This window comes from Rhinatrema bivittatum, chromosome 11 (assembly GCF_901001135.1).
Source record: "Rhinatrema bivittatum chromosome 11, aRhiBiv1.1, whole genome shotgun sequence".
Lineage (NCBI taxonomy): Eukaryota > Metazoa > Chordata > Amphibia > Gymnophiona > Rhinatrematidae > Rhinatrema > Rhinatrema bivittatum.
This window is the reverse complement of record NC_042625.1, coordinates 10,027,536-10,044,455: the sequence shown is the minus strand read 5'-3', so window position 1 is coordinate 10,044,455 and position 16,920 is coordinate 10,027,536. Positions and strand designations below refer to the sequence as shown.

The 16,920-nt window shown below is 43.1% G+C and overlaps 1 protein-coding gene across 2 annotated transcripts in view; it reads right to left on the bottom strand.

Moving 5' to 3' along the window:
- TTC28 (tetratricopeptide repeat domain 28) overlaps positions 1 to 16,920 on the bottom strand; it is a 2,190,403-nt gene that overhangs the window by 465,952 nt on the left and 1,707,531 nt on the right. The gene's annotated exons all lie outside the window — the stretch shown is intronic.

Below are 16,920 nucleotides of genomic sequence, written 5' to 3'. Positions count from 1 at the left end.
ACCAGACGCCTCCTCCAGCCCTCTTCCGTGCCGGCAGCCAATCAGACAGCACCGCAGCGCTGCCAATCACAGCAGGGCCAGGAGCCCTTTAAATTACACGCGGCGACGGAAAACCTACCTCTTCGCTGCCTGCATCAGCGCGACCGGACCGTGCGAGGCCTGCGCAGCCGGCGCCGAGACCCACCGGGGTAAGGCCTTTGATCGCACCCTCACCCCGGCAGACCTCCGCGCCGACCACGAGGCTCCAATCCCGACACCAGACGCCTCCTCCAGCCCTCTTCCGTGCCGGCAGCCAATCAGACAGCACCGCAGCGCTGCCAATCACAGCAGGGCCAGGAGCCCTTTAAATTACACGCGGCGACGGAAAACCTACCTCTTCGCTGCCTGCATCAGCGCGACCGGACCGTGCGAGGCCTGCGCAGCCGGCGCCGAGACCCACCGGGGTAAGGCCTTTGATCGCACCCTCACCCCGGCAGACCTCCGCGCCGACCACGAGGCTCCAATCCCGACACCAGACGCCTCCTCCAGCCCTCTTCCGTGCCGGCAGCCAATCAGACAGCACCGCAGCGCTGCCAATCACAGCAGGGCCAGGAGCCCTTTAAATTACACGCGGCGACGGAAAACCTACCTCTTCGCTGCCTGCATCAGCGCGACCGGACCGTGCGAGGCCTGCGCAGCCGGCGCCGAGACCCACCGGGGTAAGGCCTTTGATCGCACCCTCACCCCGGCAGACCTCCGCGCCGACCACGAGGCTCCAATCCCGACACCAGACGCCTCCTCCAGCCCTCTTCCGTGCCGGCAGCCAATCAGACAGCACCGCAGCGCTGCCAATCACAGCAGGGCCAGGAGCCCTTTAAATTACACGCGGCGACGGAAAACCTACCTCTTCGCTGCCTGCATCAGCGCGACCGGACCGTGCGAGGCCTGCGCAGCCGGCGCCGAGACCCACCGGGGTAAGGCCTTTGATCGCACCCTCACCCCGGCAGACCTCCGCGCCGACCACGAGGCTCCAATCCCGACACCAGACGCCTCCTCCAGCCCTCTTCCGTGCCGGCAGCCAATCAGACAGCACCGCAGCGCTGCCAATCACAGCAGGGCCAGGAGCCCTTTAAATTACACGCGGCGACGGAAAACCTACCTCTTCGCTGCCTGCATCAGCGCGACCGGACCGTGCGAGGCCTGCGCAGCCGGCGCCGAGACCCACCGGGGTAAGGCCTTTGATCGCACCCTCACCCCGGCAGACCTCCGCGCCGACCACGAGGCTCCAATCCCGACACCAGACGCCTCCTCCAGCCCTCTTCCGTGCCGGCAGCCAATCAGACAGCACCGCAGCGCTGCCAATCACAGCAGGGCCAGGAGCCCTTTAAATTACACGCGGCGACGGAAAACCTACCTCTTCGCTGCCTGCATCAGCGCGACCGGACCGTGCGAGGCCTGCGCAGCCGGCGCCGAGACCCACCGGGGTAAGGCCTTTGATCGCACCCTCACCCCGGCAGACCTCCGCGCCGACCACGAGGCTCCAATCCCGACACCAGACGCCTCCTCCAGCCCTCTTCCGTGCCGGCAGCCAATCAGACAGCACCGCAGCGCTGCCAATCACAGCAGGGCCAGGAGCCCTTTAAATTACAAGCGGCGACGGAAAACCTACCTCTTCGCTGTCTGCATCAGCGCGACCGGACCGTGCGAGGCCTGCGCAGCCGGCGCCGAGACCCACCGGGGTAAGGCCTTTGATCGCACCCTCACCCCGGCAGACCTCCGCGCCGACCACGAGGCTCCAATCCCGACACCAGACGCCTCCTCCAGCCCTCTTCCGTGCCGGCAGCCAATCAGACAGCACCGCAGCGCTGCCAATCACAGCAGGGCCAGGAGCCCTTTAAATCACTCGCAGCTCCTAGGCGTCGCACGCCGAGCGTCGCACGCCGAAGGAGCACGCCAAAGGGGCCAGCCCCTTTGTGCGCCCCTTAGTGCAGCCCTGAAGAGCAGCCCAACAACCAGGCTTCTATCCCATCTGGTTCTCAAGGTAAGCCTGACAGGCTATTCCGTTAGCGTCAGTGAAAGCAGTGCCCTCATAGCGGTCCTAACCTCCCAGCCCCCGACGAACCCTCAGTGTCTAATCGGAACCTACCACCCCCCTCCTGACACTACTAGCCTAAAGGGTAATCCAACCTGCTGTCCACACACCCGCTCATCCTTCCACCATGCATCCACTTACTATCCCCATCATTTACAACCAAAAGTGGAGAGCTCCTAAGCTCCCCACACCCCACCTGATCCGCCAACAGAGAATCAGGCCCATCATGCTGACACCCATAACCCAATGTCTAGGCCTGGCTCTTCTTTCACTCACATTGTTCAACGCGCAATCCATATCCAAAAAAACCACCTTACTCAATGACTTCTTATCTGACTCTAAACCCGATATTTGCGCTATAACAGAAACCTGGTTAAAACCCACAGACATTGCCCTAATCAACCAGCTGCCTATCCAGAACTACGATATACTATCCATACCCAGATGTAAAAAAAGAGGAGGAGGCCTTCTCCTAGCAACCAAGAAACAACTAGGCCTGACACTGCAGACATCCAATTCCATAGCAAACATAGAATTTGCGCTTTTCAACTCTAAACATCTGACTATTGCACTAATCTACGCTCCCCCCGGAAGTCTTGAAGCAAACCCTTCCCCAATCATAGAGCTAACAGCTAAACACCTGAACTCCGGAAAACCAACCATCTTGATGGGTGACTTCAACCTCCATGTGGATGTCCAACCTCAATCCTCCAACTGTAAAACTCTTCTCTCCTCACTCAACCATATGGGCTTCAGACAAATAGTAAAAGATCCCACCCACAAAGCAGGTCACACCTTAGACCTTATCTTTATAAACAAAGGTCTCTCATCTCACACCACTCCTACCTGCTCCACGGTACCTTGGTCTGATCACAGCATCATCACATCCATGTTAGAGATGTCGGAGCCGCCCCCCCACACAACCCAATCAATCTCCATTTCAGTTAGAAAACAGTGCTCAGGAGATCACCTCAGCAAACACCTGACCAAAGAGCTAATGAATCTAGATCTTACGGACACCAACTCAGCTACAGCTTCATGGCTCAACATCACCAACAAGGTCGCAGATCAAGTGTGTCCCATAAAAACAAAGTCCATCAACCCAGATAAAGACAACAGGAAACCTTGGTTCACTACAGAGCTGAAATCACGCAAACACGAGCTTAGATGCAAAGAAAACCAATGGCGAAAAAACCCAACTAAAACATCCCTTCTCAACTACAAATCATGTCTTAACACATACAGAAACGAAATAAACAAAACCAAGAAAGAATTCTTCTCCAAAAAAAATACACCACTTCTCATTTGACTCAAGAGCCCTCTTCGCCTATGTTTCAGCCCTCACCAAACCTCCTGGACCATGCATCCCCGATGACCAAGCTCTTAAAAAAGCCAATGAACTAGCCAACTACTTTGACAACAAAATTACCTCACTCGTTGCCCCTCTCAAAGGGACACTCCCGCACTCAAGCGGCACCAACAACCACAGCTCCCAAGCCACTATAACTCCCGTTCTTCAACCCAACACTTACACCGCAGAGCTTACATCCCTCGAACCCACGTCCACCTTGGAAATAGCAAACATCCTTAAGAAGATAAAACCGTCTACTCACCCCCTAGACCATATCCCATCAAACCTGCTGAGTTCCATCCCTGACATCGTGGCCAAGCCACTTGTAGATATCATCAACCTCTCTCTCACCCAAGGCCAAGTTCCCAACCAACTCAAATCCGCAATGCTTAAACCTCTCCTCAAAAAACCCAACCTTCCCACCACAGATCCTGCTAACTACAGACCTATAGCAAACCTTCCTATGTTAGCCAAAGTTATGGAGAAAGTGGTCAACCGACAACTCTCTGAATTCCTTGATGACAACAATATCCTCACCGATAACCAATTTGGATTCCGGAGGAAAAAGAACACAGAATCACTACTAGCCACGCTAGCTGACACCATTATCTTCAATCTGGAGAAAGGCCAACCTTGCCTTCTCGCACTCCTGGATCTGTCAGCAGCGTTCGACACTGTGAATCATTCTAGCCTACTACAACGACTCACAGACATCGGCATCACAGGAGCAGCTTTCAACTGGTTTAAATCCTTCCTTGAGAACAGAACATACAGAGTCAAAATAAACAACAAGGAATCTCATCCCATCCAAGCCAAAATGGGGGTACCACAAGGATCCTCACTCTCCCCCACCCTTTTCAACATTTATCTTCTCCCACTCTGTCACCTCCTCACTAACCTCAAGCTTACCCATTTCCTATACGCGGATGACATTCAAATTATAATCCCTATAACAGACACCTTACACAAGACCATGGCCTACTGGAATAAATGCCTCTCAACCATCAACGAGCTTCTAACCAGCCTCAACCTGGTTCTAAACACCAATAAAACGGAGATCCTTATAATAGCACCGGAAAAATCTACCCTGACTACTTCCAGCAACTCTCCAAACACCTCAGGATACTCCACCTCACCGCAAGTCAGAGATCTGGGTGTAATTCTAGACGACAGATTCAGCCTCAATAAATTCATTAACAACACCACCAAAGAATGCTTCTTTAAATTACAAGTTTTAAAGAAAATAAAGCCACTTCTACGCTACAGAGATTTCCGCACAGTGCTCCAGGCCATCATTCTCCCGAAACTGGATTATTGCAATTCACTTCTGCTGGGACTCCCCGCATGCTCTACCAAACCTCTCCAGATGGTCCTAAATGCCACAGCAAGAATTCTCACCAACGCTAAAAAAAAAGACCACATCACCCCAATCCTCCAGCACCTCCACTGGCTCCCCATTAAATACAGGATACAGTTCAAAAGCAGCATGATGATTCATAAGGCCCTACATAACATATCCCCACTCAACTTAACCTTCAAGCTACAAATTCATACTTCGGATAAGCCGACTAGAAGAGCATACCAAAACAGATTGATTACCCAGCCTGCAAAATCCTCCCTGAGAAAACGCGCTCTATCAACTGCGGGCCCATCTCTCTGGAATTCTCTACCACCAGACCTCCGCCTTGAGCCGTGCCATATTACCTTTAAGGCAAAACTCAAGACTTGGCTCTTCCTGCAAGCATTCCCTGAGAGCTAAGAACTAGAAGATTTAACAACCCTGTCCTTTGGTTTTAATGTACGGTTTTTTCTGCCTTATTTAATCAAGACTATCTATTGCCTATTTATTTACTTAAAGTGAGCTTAGTTTTGTTTTTTTCCTATTTATTTAGATCAACTGTTCTTACTTGTTCCAAGATTTGTTCCATGTAAACTGCCCCCCGGCAGTAGTTCTTCTGTTAATTGTGAACCGGAGTGATATGTATTGTATACAGGAACTCCCGGTATATAAAAACTATAAATAAATAAATAAATAAATATATCCAATGTGCTGAATGACTGCACAGATTGTCTCAGAATAATATCAATGAAGCAGTGTTAACAACCAGAGATATACCCTAAAGCTACATAACTTTTATTCTCTCAGAATGTTAAAATAAAAAAAACATACAATAGCTATAAACAAGACAAGAAAGGAGAAGCAAGATAAAGCGCAACAGAGCACTGAAACAGGTTAAGATAAAGCAGTAAAAACTTTGATAATCTATTATGACTATAAAGATTCCATTCTGTTGTATTATTTGTTATGGAGCTAAAATTATTAAACTAACACGAAAAGGGGAAAAATTATGCCAGATCACAGAATTTTCAGGCTCCCTGCTTGATTACAAAGAGTACAGCTGCTGGGTTTTCCTACCACTAGCCTGGGGGAGGCAGAAAAGCAGGAGCTAGCATGGTCTAGAGCAATGGTTCACAACCCAGTGCTCTGAAGCACCCTAGGTGCTCCGGTTATCTATAAGGAATGTGTACAAGACTTATTGACCTATGCTGACCTGGTTCTCAGAAATATATCTCATGCATACTGATCATAGATAGTCTGAAAACCAGACCAGCTAGACCACTAGTCTACAAACTATTATTCAATACCTTGCTTCTATATAAGGTCAGGTTTTTTTTTATGACAAACGAGCATAGCACTAAACACCTATAACGTGCACAAAGGGTTTTAATACTGTAATGAACACATGAATTATGATTATGTTAAAGTCCTGGCAAACCCTATACCAATAACAGATGAACCTATCTAAAGACAGCAGCTTTACAAAACAAATCATTTACATGGAAATGCAGCAGTAATTTGTTGATAATGAATCATGCCACCTGACTTTGCAATAGTTTGAAGCACAGACCGCATGAGACAAAATCTCCAAGAAAAGGGACAATAAATACAAATGGAAAAGCATGTCATCTGCCACTGCCAGGGATGATCCAGCAAACAACAAGAGACAGTCGAATGAGGTAAGTTCTGCTGCAAGCAAGCCCTATTGAAGCCTAGGTAGACTGAGAAGAGGCCAACGCAGCGACTCAGTGGCAGTGCAGTGTGCTACTGTGCAGAGGGACCTGGGTCAGATCGTTCACTCACCAGGCCTGGTTGGGGATGCTGCAGAGGCAACAGTGACATCTTATGGCTGGATTTAGTGCCTGTGTTTGTAAGGAGCACTGGTGCTTGGCTCCTGGTCAGGACTGTTGCAGCAATGACTGGGTAAGTGAATTGAGAGGGAACATAAAATAGGGGGGACATTTTCCCCCACCCCCCAAAAAACAAAGACAAAATTAAGAAAAATGTATTTGTGGTTGAGGAATGGTAGTCCATCTGAACCAACCCTGGCTGCTGTGCGGCCCTCCTGCCTGCAGGGGTCCTCAGTGGGCTGCAGTTTGAGTTGTGCAAGCTTGCCTCAAAGGCACACGAAGCAGCTCTGCCACACCTTAAAAGCCTGCCTCACTCACAGATCCCCACCTCAGAGTCTCTCTTGCTCCTTGCTGTGGCCACCCTTATGGTTTATTCTACTTTGTTCTAACTTGCAGTGCGGCCTGTTAGAAGCCTTCTTACCCTTACCTTTGTTCCTGTCACTCCTGTGGGGCCTGCCTTCCAGTGGTCCTCCTGCCTGCTATCTGACCTTGTTTATTTGGTCTTGCCCTGCATTCTGTTTCTGTTTTGTCCTGGCCTTAGTATCTTGCTTGTCCTGCCCCTGCCCTGTTTTGTCGCTCTGATGTCTTGTCTTACTCCCTGTTCCAGTTTTGCCCTACCTTTGCTGTGCTTTGCTTATTTTCTCTGTTCCCGTCTCCTTGCCTGCCATGGTTCCTGCCTGCACCGCCTCTCCTGTACTTTGGACTGACTTTTCCAGCCCAACCTTCAATGTTGCTCTGCCAGCCCTGATCATAGCCTGCCTTCATCGCTGCCTGATCTTTGCCTGTCTCGTCTCTGTCTGACCACCCGCTCCAAGTGCACTGCTAGTGAAGTCCTGCTGGCTACCAGAATCTGAAGCCTCAACCCAAGGGGAAGGTGGCCAGGCAAGCAGAAGACCCTGTACGTCTCGAGTCTTGTAATGCTCCTGTCAGGGATTACCTTTAACCGGCCTGCACCTGCAGACAAACCCAGACTCAGCAATTCTCACAAAACTGTGTTCAACTGCATGTAAAGCCCACTATGCTTCACCATAGTTCTTTGTTTTGTGATCTTAGGGCTCTCTGTGGTGTGTAATGTTGAAGTGTTACTCCTAATAAGCATGGATTAATATTGTTGATATTAATATTGATATTAATATTGTTGATATTAATATTGTTGATGATATATTCAAGGCCCGATTACACCTCATCTGGACAACCCACTTACAACCCACTTGTAGTGAAAGCCACCTCATCTGGACAACCCACTTACAACACACCTGTAGGGAAAGCCTCCCGCATGGATGCACTAATTCTTTAGTTCATGCATTACTGATATCTAAACTCATAAACATTGGTCACTGTTCAGCTCATCATTTATTTTTAGTTATCTCCACTGTTTTTTTTTAGTTATCTCCACTGTTCAGCTCATCATTTATTTTTAGTTATCTCCACATGAATCCATGTTATTTGACAGCCCACCTGTTTGATTGTTCCACTTGTGGATGCATTAATTCTTTAGCCCATGCATTACTCATAACCAGGCACATAAACATTGGTCCCTGATACCTGTATATCCCAAATTAACACATCATTTATTCTTAGTTATTCTCTACATGTTTCACGTATCATAACGAGTTACTGTTGTCTTTACATATATATTTTATACTATTCTATTTATTATTTATTTTATTTCAAGTTAGTTATTTACACCATTATCTATTTTATTACATGTTATTTACTATATAGATTCTCGTCATTTGATGAGTCACTGTTGTTTATTTAATATTTATTCTCATGTTCTGAAACTCCGTTTATTGTAACGCCTCACCGCGATTGTTTTGTTTTATGTAAACCGACCTGATTTGATATTTGTATCGAGAACGTCGGTATATAAAAATGCTAAATAAATAAATAAATAAATAAATATTGAAAATTAGAGTTAATTCTTTATAATGAATTCTGGATTGTACAGGAAGCCAGTGTAGTGCTATCAGCAAGGGGGTGATGTGGTCAAATTTCCTTCTCCCTAGTAAGAGTCTAGCAGACGCATTTTGAAGTAACTGTAGTGGTTTTAGTCGTCGTGAGGGTAGGCCTAGTAATAGGGAGTTGCAGTAGTCTAAGTTTGAAAATATTAGAGTTTGTAAGACAGCGCGGAAGTCCTGTATTGTTAGCAATGGTTTCAGCCGATGTACTTCAGCTTGGAGTATCCACTTTTGATTAATTTGCTTATATGCTTTTTCATTGGGAAGTTCTCATCGATCTGTATTCCTAGGTCTCATACTTGTACCAGGACTTTAATTATTCCATGTACTGGGACTTTAATTATTCCAGTACGCACCTAGATCTTTAGCCAGGTTAGTCTTAGTTCCACATAAGAATATTATTACTTTATTTATTCGTTGTACGTTATTCCCCAGTTCCTTTTGATCCAAGTTTTTCTCCCTTGTTCAATGTAATCACATTCTTACATGCTTGTTAATGTTCTAATGTAAACCGAAGTGATATGTAACTTTGCTACATGAATTTCGGTATATAAAAATGTTAAATAAATAATAATAAATAATACTTGATCCGAGGATGTGATATTTATAATTCCTAGGTCTAAGGTTGGAGATTTGATTATCATATCTCTCCTTAACCACACTATTTCAGTTTTTTGGGGTTTCAGTGGAGAAAGTTTCTGTTGTATAGCCTTCATGTATGTTGACAGAGACAATGTACTTTTTTCAAATGTTTTATCGAAGGGGATGTAGAATTGTATGTTATTCTACATATAGGAAGAAGTGATTCCTAGATTTGCTAGTAGTGCGCATATAGGCAGTAAATAAATGTTGAATAGTGAGGCTGAGAGTGCTGAACCTTCGGGGACACCTGTATCGATTGGGAAGGTGTCAGAAATTTGATTGCCCCAGTTTGATTTGGAATGTCCTATTACTTAGGAAAGAAGAGAACCATTTGTTGACAGTTTCTCTCAGTTGGTGGCATAGCAGGGTATGGTCAACTGTGTCAAATGCTGCTGTTAGATCAATTAATACCAGGATATATGATTCATTGTTGTCAAACCCCTGTAGTACAGGGTCGGCTAGGGAGATGAGTAGGGTTTCTGTTGAGTGATTTTTTTCTGAATCCAAATTGGTTTGGGTAGAGTATATTGTTGTCTTCTAGGTGGTGATAACACTGCTCTTTCCAGGACTTTAGCGATGAAAGGCAGGTTGCATATTAGTCGGTAATTGTCCCAATCATCGATTCTGCCAGTTTTATTTTTTAGGGTTGGTTTAATCAAAGCTTGTTTTTCTCTATCGGGTCCAAACCTTCTGCTAGCAAGTGGTTTATTATGGTTGTAAATATTGGAGTTATTACGCTGTTTAGTGTTTTCAGGACACTAGCAAGTATAGGGTCCAGTGGCTGGATAGCAGGTTTGATTTTTGTGATGATTTGGTTTATTTCAAATTTGGATACTGGGTCGAATGAGTTCCATTTCACTTGAACAAACTTTTCTTTTGGCTCTTTTGTTGGTGAGCAGGTGGAGAATTGTGTTTTTAGTATTTTGATTTTGTTTAACAACAAGGTAGCATATTCATTGCATGAGTTCTTTGTAAAGTCAGAGTTATTTGAAATGGAGGAGGATGGGTCCTTGATTAGGTTTTTTACTATTTCAAAGAGTAATTTGGAATTAAATATTACATCATGAATCTGTTTTGCGTAGTAGTAGCATTTTTTTGCTTTATTGATTTGTTCACGGTATTTTGTTAATAAGGATTTGTATTTTGCTAGGAATTCCATAGATTGGCATTTCCACCATTGCTTTTCAGATTTTCTCAGGTACTGTTTAGTGTGTCTTAGCTCTTCGCTGTACCAAGGTTTCTTTTGTTTGGATGTGTTGCCTTCATTCTGGAACATTTTTTTCTGGATTGGGCATAGGGTATCTGCTATTTCATTGATTATTTTATTCCAGGAGTCAAATGATAAGGCAGCATTATCGAGATTGAACTCAGTTATTTTATTTTTGTTTCTTCAAGTATTTTTATTTTATCTTTAATTGTTTCTTCAAGTATTTCTTGGATTACCTGGAAAAAATGTGGTTTCATGTATGGCACAATTTAGGGTACAAAATCGTAGATGTGCTTGTACCAAGATACTTCCCAGAAAAAAAATTCAAAATGCTTTCTGAAGGAAAGGTTGCTAAACGTAATTAAGAGAAAAGCCGCAGTGGTAGATGGTCTTATGTCTATGGGAGAGTGCAGCTGCTGGCCCAGCTGGTTCTATTTTATTTTAATTTTAATTTTTTGTCATTCATCATTCTGTAATCAGCTCTAGAGAAACAAACATTTCCATTCTTAATTGTTCACATTGTTCATTTTTACACTGCTATGGCACCAATGCCAACTGAGCCTTCAAAGCTGTTTGGGAAATCCTTTTCTATCTGCAGTCATCTGCATTCTATGATCTAAGCAGCACTGTGTCAATATTATATTTATTTATTCCACATGACAGGGCTACAGCATCTGTTTTAGTGTATGTTCAACCACATTTAAACTTTACAATGCCTTTTCTCTCCACTACCCCTCTACGGCCATGTTGGTTTTCAAAGCTCCTTTAAATATGCTTGATAATTTCTTGTAGGAGTTTAGACAAGGCATCAATTTCAGAGATGATTTTATCCCGATTTAAAAAAAATAAAAATTCTAGAACTAGTTTACCATGAAAATAGTTCATTGGTAAGAAATCAGTGCAGTGCATCAGAAAATTCCTTATAACATCAGAGCTGCTCCTCTCCAACCCTATCAGAACCATGACCAAAAAAAATCCAAACTAATTACTGATGAATAAAAACAAATGTGGGTATCTAGAATGGTCCTCTTTCTTTATTATAATTAATAAGTCCAATTGTAATGTGCTAGTCAATTAGAAGGTGTAAAACTGTACAAACAAGTTTGGTAATGTATGAGCATAAATGTCTTATAGCAACTTCCACATGCACTTCTTGACCCCACCCTTGAATGCCTCTAGACTACCCTGTTCTTCAGCCAGTAAAATGTGTCCACAAAACTGAAAATATCCAGATACTTGAATATTTATAAAATACAGGGTTACTTGCATATGTATATGTTAATTTTACTTGTGGATCCTCTTCGAAAATGTACTCATCAGATTGTAAACCCTCTGGGGTTAGGGTAATACCTACAGTACCTGAATGCAATCTGCTTTTAACTATCACAACAGGCAGAATATAAATAAAACATTTAAAAGTGGATTTTAAAAGCGATGTGCACGGAAAAATGGCCACATAGGCGTGTAAGTGGGCTGTACGGGAGCTATGCAAATTTTTAATAGCCAGGAAGGGCGCACATACATTGAGGTACACGTACCCAGAAAAAGTAGGTGGAAAAGGGGCAGGGCATGGGCATTCCCAGCACTGATGCGCATACCTCCAAATTTTCCTCAGCCAGCACGCATATGTTATGCACGCCACTCTGCTACAGCTCCTCATTAGGCGCAGGAGTCCAGTGAACATCATGGAAAGAGAGAGAGAGAGAAACTCTTTATAGGGATTAGTCTGATACATGGACCATTGTAAGGGGGGCACTTTGAAGCAGGGTGTTTTCGGGAGGTAGGTTGGGGTTAAGGGTTGGTGTTACACATTCAGAGGTATCCATTGTAAAATTGACATCATTAAAGAATTTAAGGCCTTAAGTGATGAAACGGAGTTGATTTGGTCTACTTTTTATTGTTTTGGGTGGGAGGTCTGAGTGAATCAGGGGGATTCAGGGTGAAGTTCTAGAGGGTCCAGGTGAACTGAGGCCAGGCTGGGTGAACTGGCGGAGGTGGCAGCAAATTGGTGATTTCAATTACATGAACAAGAATTTTCAAAACTGTATATACACATGTAGGAATGGGCGGTGATTCCCACAGGCCTGGAGAAATAAAACATTATGGGCTGGTTTTTGAAAACGGTATGTGCGCCGGGCCTATTTTCAAACATCCTGCCGACGAGCGTAAACCCTTGGGACGCGTGTAAGTCCCGGATCTTGCAAAAAGGGGAGGGGAGGGAGTGGGGTGGGGTCAGAGGCTCAGTGAGCTGGCGCGTGCAACTTACTTCAGCCCCAGGGCTGTAGTAAGTTTACAACAATAAAATACCTGCCTCCATGTATAAATCAAGGTTTTACATGTACATATTTTTGTGCATAAAATATAAGTGCGTATGTTTATAAAATAAGTAAAGTGAATGCTTTCAATATATTGCAAATATTCATGCGTACTGAAAAATGTGCAGGTTTTTCCAGAGCAGAACTGCAGAACCGTGCTGCACATTTTTTAATATATTAAGATAAATCTCTGTGCATCTGCAAATTCAGTACCATGAATAGGAGGTTTGCTTTATTGAGATTAATAGCCAAATCTACAACAAGAAAGACACCCTTGAAAATGTGAGGAACGAGCTAGTCTAGCAACCACACTCAAGATATTTACCAAGATCATGGTGGAAAAGGCAACCGCTCTTCACAAACAAGGAATTATGGTGCACCCCAATCTAAATGATTGGCTCATAAAAGACACATTGGTACAAGAAAGCCACAGGTATTTGAAAGTAGTAGTCCCAGCTCTTACAGCAGCTAGAATGGGTAATAAACCCTGCAAAAATCAGTCTGGAGCCAACTCAGAAATTCTAAGAGCTCACTTTGATATGAGGGAAGGAAGGGACACATTATCTCCCAACAGAATATCCAAAATTATTCAACAGATACTGTCCTTTCCAGGCAGGACATACTCAGGGCATGAGACTACCTCCAACTGCTTGGCCTCATAGTGGCTGCTCTGGACCTGGTTCCATGGGCCAGAACCTATATGAGACCATTATAGCAATTTTTCCTGCCATTCAGGTCACCCTCTTCCCAGGATCACCAGTGTCGACTACAGATGTCTCCAGATGTAAACAGAATCTTAGACTGGTAGCTACCGTCTTCCAATCTGCTGAAAGGAGTAGCTCTAGACTGGAGCGTAAATACCATGGATGCCAGCCTGTAAGTCTAAGAGAGATCTAGATTCTAGCAGCAAGGAACTTTGCTGTGAAACTGATTGAGACATATTCTCATTTAGCTTAGCTATTAACCTCCAAAAGTCTGAGAGAGCACATTAGCAGGTTCTAATAAGTTTTCATCACCAATGATGAGTTTGTCTAACAATTGTTTACTCACAGAATCTGATGTAAAAGTCAAAGGTAATACTGGAGAACGTCCCACTGGAGTCTCAGTCCCATGAGTAGATTTTGGCATCTCTCTAGTTTCTGCTCACAGGACATAGTACTGCCCATCAGTTGTGAAGGTGGTAAGCTTATGCCAGGACTCAGGGACACTCCCGAAAAAACCCCACTGCAGCCACTCAATGGCAACACAGCCATTCTTATAAGGTGACTATCCATATGACCATGGATTGAAGAAGGAGCCGGAGATGATGTAAAAACTTAGATGTTCTATTCTTCCCCAAACATATCTTATTAATATTTACTATTGGTGACTATATTTCCCCTCAGTTATGTCTGAATGTCTGTGTGCTGTTACTGCATGGAAGACTAAGATTAAATTATCCTTAAATTTGAATAAAACTGAGGCACTCCTCATTAATCATTTCCCACTCCCTGCTAATTTGACTACTTTTACACTGGGTGATGTCATAATTCCTATTCTTTCTGAAGTAGAATACTTGGGTATTTTCCTCTATTCTCATCTGTCCAAGAAATCCCAAACAAGAACTGTAGCAAAACTGCTTTTCTTTACAAACCAATTGACTTGCTGAAATAAACCTTTTTTCTGTATCTGATTTTCTAACACTGGTTGAGGCAATCGTCTTTTTCTATCTTGTCTATTGTAATGTTCTCTATTTGGAACTTTCTGCTCTTCTTGTACATGTTCTTCACTTGATATAGAATTCTACTGCTAGGTTAATTATAGGGTTGTCATGCTTTGATCACATTTTTCTCAGTTTAAATATCTTGCATTGGCTACCTGTAGTTTAGAGAATTTTATTCAAGATAGTTTCTTTGACTTTTAAAGATCTGGATAATGATAACCCTTCTCATTTGCATTCTGCTCTGTTTATATCCCTAACTGGTCTCTTCGGTCTACTGGTATATGTGCTCTGCTTGTTGCATCATTTAAAGTATTATGGTTGGATGAAACTAAGACCAGGGCATTTTCTGTCATCACGCCAATTTTGTGGAATACTTTGTCAGCTGAGCTTAGATTTGCTATATGACATTTAGGAAAAAAAAATCATAGCCTTGTTTTTTCCCACAGGTCCTTCCGGATTGATTTTATTATGAATTGTTTTTCTGATATTTAGTTTAGTCTTTTTGTTTGATGCCATTATATGTTATTTGTGATGTCCATTTTGTTTATGATTATTTGTAATTGTTATAATTTGATTGTGTGTTATGTTGCTTATTTTTACTTTTTGTACTCCACTAAGATCATATTGTAGATTGGCAGAATACAAGTATTACATAAATAAATACATTAGACATTTCAGCTGCCTTCAATACTGTATTTCATACCATTTTCTTGAATCGGTTAAAAGATCTCAGTATCAGATGCAGTGCTTCTGCTTTTCTTACAAGAAGAATGTTCCTTTTTCGTCAGCATAGTCCTGGCTATTTGGGGTTCCACAGAGATCAGTTTTCTCTCTGCTACTTTGAAATTTATATGTGCAGACTTTAAGATGAGAGCAGAAAATTCACTGTCAAATGTATGCTGATGACAAACAAGCCTAATGTGCTCCAGGTAGAAATCAGCATCAGGAACTTGGCTATATTTCATTGATGTTTACAAAGCACTTCTGAGTAGTTATGTGTTAATACATTAAAACTCAGTCCTCAGAGGTTTCATGGATACAGAAACCAGTCCCTGGCCTACTGTTGCCTCAGATTCTTTTAAGAGAGGACATATTGCCAATAAAAGAAGATGTTCAAATCTGTAAGTATTATTTTAAATAATGTAGTCAAGGCATATTTTCATCAGACACATCATATTCAGAACTCGAGACCTTATCTAGCTAAGCACCTATGATCCATTAATTAATCACAACACGTTTAGATAACTGGTAATTCTTTATAGACTGGCCTTACCAAAACCCAAACAGATTGCAACTAATTCAGAGCACTGTTGTTTGATTGCTTTGAGGTCTACAAACTCAGTATCATCTCTCTTCGGCTTTAGAATCATGACATTAGCTTCCTAACCAAGCTAATGTACAGTTTGTTTTCTTTGGTTATTAAGCTGTTTTATGAAAAACTAGCTGATCTGTTTTGTTGCTTGAAGGGTTTTGCGTGCCTTTCAAGCATCTCTGTCAGGAACTAGATCTAAATTTTCTTCATGTATAGGACCTATTTTATGGAATAAAATTCCTAAGGAACTATGCAAGAATATTTGGGATTCAGGAAGCAAACTAAATGGATTTATACTTTAGCTTTTAGCTGATTTATGCTTTATTTCTTTAAGTAAATAATCATGATTTTCTGATTTATATTTTATCATTGTGGGATTTAATATGTTTTACCTGTATATATTTTATGTACAATATTTTATGCAACCTGTACTTCACCTAGAGCCTTGTGGATGGGTGGATAAAAAAATTCACAAATAAAATAAACCAGTTAGTGGAGTCTTTATAGGTTGTTATATATTTTTAATTAGCCAACAGAAGAGATGCTGTGACTCATAAGATTTTGAGACCACACAGACCTCTTTCTTCAAGATGCTTCAATAAGAGCTTATTGTGAGACATAACAAAGAATACAAATTTTAGATTAAAAATAAATAGTTAAATTCTGAACCAACCAAAGCCCAACACCCTTTGTCCTACCAATGAATAGGCCACAACAAATTCAGGGCCAAGTTAATTTACTTTTTCTCCCTCCAGTTCCAGCCTGTCTCTGATGGTTCTTGTCAAGAGTGTGAGATTTTTCAGACAATGATATGCGAGACAAAATAATGCAGACATGAAACATTCCTGTCATAAGGGCTATTTATCAAATGTGAGTACATTAACAGTTCTCTAGGCTTGTCACCTCTTTCAAGAAAAGTGCTCACCCTCCTCTTTTAAAAGTCCTGTTATGCTGGCACTCTCTTTCACATGGAAAGTTAACCTTCTGTTAGTGGGAGTTGAGAGCCTCTCGTGCTGACTGCTAATGTAGTCTCTAGACAATTATGCTATATTCTCCATAACCATCTGAAAGTCTTGGTTGCTCATGCTGAGGGGAGTGGGGAGGGCTTTTAAACATTATCACAAAGCTCCAAGCTCTGCGGCACATCAGCAGTATTAGCACCTGGCTAGT